The following is a 4057-nucleotide window of genomic DNA, read 5'->3' as shown; positions in this document are numbered from 1 at the left end:
AGTATTAGAGAACAAATTAAGGTGATTGAGAAAGGGTTCTTTGACAAAGAAGAACATTAACCAAAATAACAAATTCTTGTTTCAGATATTTTCATATAGAGAACTGAAAATCCCTATTTTATGACTAGTTCCCAAAGGATAAATAGTTAATGCAAAGCTATTATTAGAGGTATTGTTAGGAGCATCAAGGTAGTGATGTTTGATGCTATAAACGAGAAGGAGCAGGTTCTAGCGTTAGCTCACTTTCTTTGGGCTTTCCTGAGGTCACTGCTAGGTCAGGTTTCCTGTCCAATCAATATTTTGACACAGTGAGCTTCTGAAGAAAGTGAAAGCATTCCTATGAGGAGCTTACTTGTGTGTGTGTGTGTGTGTGTGTGTGTGTGTGTGTGTGTGTGTATTTTTCCTTTTTCTCTTTATTCTTTCAAGAAAAGTCATCCACATGTCAGACTGCTGCAGGAAAAAACTGGTAAATCATTTCTGCAACCATCTCACAGAACAGAAGACCAGTGTTTTGGCAGAAGAGGCGGTGGAAGGGAGTTTTTCCTACAATTTTATAGTGATAGTTTAATGTATCCCCAGGATTATTTATTTAGTATTGAAGTAATTTGGTTTCACTTCTGAGAACATATATTACCACAAGATAAGACAGATTTTTTTTGTTTTTATGTATTGATCTTAACTTTTTTGTTTTATTCAGAAAACACATATAGTCTTAAAATGACAAGCTAATTTAAAATACCTTAATACATGTGCATGTAACTATAGTCCTTTTTTTTTTCTCTTTCCCTTTTTTCTTTATCTCTGTCACATATGCAATATTATCGATGATTTTTGGCAGTAATTTTGATTTAGATAAGATGTATTTCAACACACTTTACATTCTCAACAATATAAAACTTAAAATCTATGATTTAAAAGGTGAGGACTTTTCAGGCTTTATTAGGTTCTCCAAAAACAGGTCTTTAAAAATGATTTTCAGTATTTAATGCATTATTAAGAAGAATTTTTCTTACCAGCCTTCAGTGAAAGCAGTGCGAGGTAACAATAAATTTATCTTACCCGGGCAGAACTGTTGTCTTATCCAGTGATTCCAACAGTCAGTAAGATTTAACTTGCATGCTTCATGTAGCAATAAAACAAATAAATGGCCCTGTAAAATATTACATCCTGCAATTTATAAATATTTCTCCTTAGCACTTTGTACCCTGCCTAGCCACAAAGTACTGTAGCCTTCCTAGCCACAAGTGCTCTCCATATTGAAGCCAAGACATTTTCATTGATTTTCCTCACATTATAGTGACATAGTCTGTATCAATATAATAAGTAGCATTATTTAATTCAGATACCCAAAGCATCTTATTATCAATTGGAGGCCCACCCTGGTAGGGTCCCTAGAGGTAGCTGGCAGCTGGCTGGCTGGGGCCTCCCTCCCTTCCCTCAGTTGGCCTGCCCCTGGTTGACACCCCTCCCCCACTCCACACACAACTCCAGCTCTAGGGGACAATTTGCATACTACACTTTTATTATATAGGATTAGTATCTAAGATAGCTAACAGTAGCAAATGCACTGGGTCTCCCTAAGTGAATTAATTACTTTGTACTTCAAAAGTTATATGAGCCGAGACTGGTTTAGCTCAGTGGATAGCGCGTCGGCCTGCAGACTGAAAGGTCCCGGGTTTGATTCTGGTCAAGGGCATGTACCTGGGTTGCGGGCACATCCCCAGTAGGGGGTGTGCAATAGGCAGCTGGTCGATGATTCTCTCTCATCCATGTTTCTAACTCTCTATCCCTCTCTCTTCCTCTCTGTAAAAAATCAATAAAATATATTTTTTAAAAAAGTTATTGAAGTACAAAGAATCTACTCTGATGGATCCACATTTATCCAGCTTTATCCAGCTAATATGCAAAGTCCCCACACCGTTGGCTGAGGAACTTGGAGATACTCAGGTTAGGTGGAGCAGGCTGGATACTAGTGCCTGTCAGTCATGCTACAGTGAAAACAGAAGTGAGCCCACAAAGCTCAAACCAAGAAACTGTGGTGTTTTTCTTTCAGAAGGGAGGCCCATGAGAGTGAAAGTGTTTAGGAGATGCTCCAAGTGGCTAATAACAATGTAATTCGATGTCAACACAAAGAAGTGGGGTAATACCCTGTCTGTAGTGTTGAGCTTTTCACAAATCACTTAAAAAGCAAAACAAGGCATAAAAGCAAAACTTCAGCTTACTCATGGCCATCAGTATGCAAACATCCCTTTCTGAGCGAGGGTAAAAAGGTAATCTCTTTACCACCTCCTCTTTTGATAATTAATAAACACATTATAAATAAGATGGTTTGAACTTCTCAGAATATAGGCTTGAAAAAGAAGCAAGCCTTGTCTTTAGAACTGATCTTTAAATTGCAAATATAAACCATTTTGGTCAGACCTGCTATAGATGGCGTTTGGTCTGAAAATAAATATGATGCTAATCAGAGTGGTGACACCATTCTACAATATCCAACACACATGCCTATCATTAGGATCAAATGACCCGTGCCTTGAAGAAATCATTGAGAATAGGAGAATTAAAGTGTGTGGTTATAAAATCACCAGGTCCTGGGTGATCACAAACCTTCAACCCCAACACCTCCCTGCAGGCTTAGGCTCACCCCCAGTCCTCCAGGCTCCACAATGAGGGCAGTTACTCCTCTGAACAACAGCCTGCTTATGTCAGGTCTAGTCCTGACAACGGGGCGGCTGAGTTGTTCCTATGCGCATGATTCTTCTCACCCACCAGCTGTGCAAGACTGACATCACCAAGGGTGGGTTATAAAATGTTTTTAGACTGTCACTACCTGCAAGACTAGATGCATATTTTTGCTTCATATTTCTCTTCTAAGATGTCCCTCACTTTCCAACTGCCTAAAATGTTTTCAACATCTTTTGCGTGTACTTTTTAGAAGTTTTGTGATGTATGCAACTTGGGCAAGCAAATGTGTGAGACTGCAAGGAGATTATAAACATCTGAAAGATCTCACAGCTCTTGAGAATATATTTGTATATTTTATATGTTTATTAGTTTTAACTTCTCTTTTTTTTTCTTTTAAAAATGTTTATTACTGAAAGTATTACATAGGTTCCCTTTTGTCCCCATTAACTCCTTCTAGCTCATCACCTTCGCCCCCTCTCTCCCCACTCCTCTTACCCTCCCCATCCCCACCAGGCCTTCACCACCCTATTGTCTGTGTCCATGGGTTGTGCATATATGCATACACATTCTTTGGTTGATCTCTTCCCACCCACCCATCCATCCCTGCCTCCCTTCTGAGGTTCAACAGTCTGTTCCTTGCTTCTATGTCTCTGGATCTATTTTGTTCACCAGTTTATTTTAGATTACCTGACCAACTACTGCTTATCAGGTAAGAATGCTTTGATGATACTCACTATGTTGGTATGAGGACTTTTACTTTTTGTTTCTTTGTTTAAATCTGCAGCCTCTCACGGGAGTGAGAAGGCTTTCAGAATACTTCATGTGTTTCAACGGCGCTCCTCTCCAGGGGTGCCCCGTTTGATGATATACCTTTAGACTGCTAGTATATGACAGCCCGTTTGATTGCTTCATAATTCCTGTTTCACGGCTTCCACTCACTTTTCCATTCCCAAAGTCCCAACTTCAAATACTTCCCCAAAATCACTTATTAAAATAAATATTGTTGAGTGGCCACCACTCATGGTAATTGATCTTCTAAATTTGTTTGAGAAGATTTTATCTTTACAGACGTGTGATTCTTAGGTCAGTGAAGATGAGACATTGTGGAGGATACAAGGGAGAATGAATAAAATATACACTTTGAAATGTATAAGCCCAACTATATTATAGAGAACGCAGGTTATTTTCTCAAAGAATCTGTGGGGAGTATTTTTAGATATAAAGAATATATCTTTGACACTCAAGTCAAGTCACATTTTGATCTTGCTTTGCCATCTTGCAACTCTTTATACACAAATCTCTTTGAATGTTTTCTTGGAAAATTACTTTAAAATGATACTTGTGTTAAAAAGGTATCTTTTGGGAAATAAAC

Source organism: Pipistrellus kuhlii, unplaced genomic scaffold (assembly GCF_014108245.1).
Source record: "Pipistrellus kuhlii isolate mPipKuh1 unplaced genomic scaffold, mPipKuh1.p scaffold_m20_p_1, whole genome shotgun sequence".
NCBI lineage: Eukaryota > Metazoa > Chordata > Mammalia > Chiroptera > Vespertilionidae > Pipistrellus > Pipistrellus kuhlii.
This window is presented reverse-complemented; position numbering follows the sequence as displayed.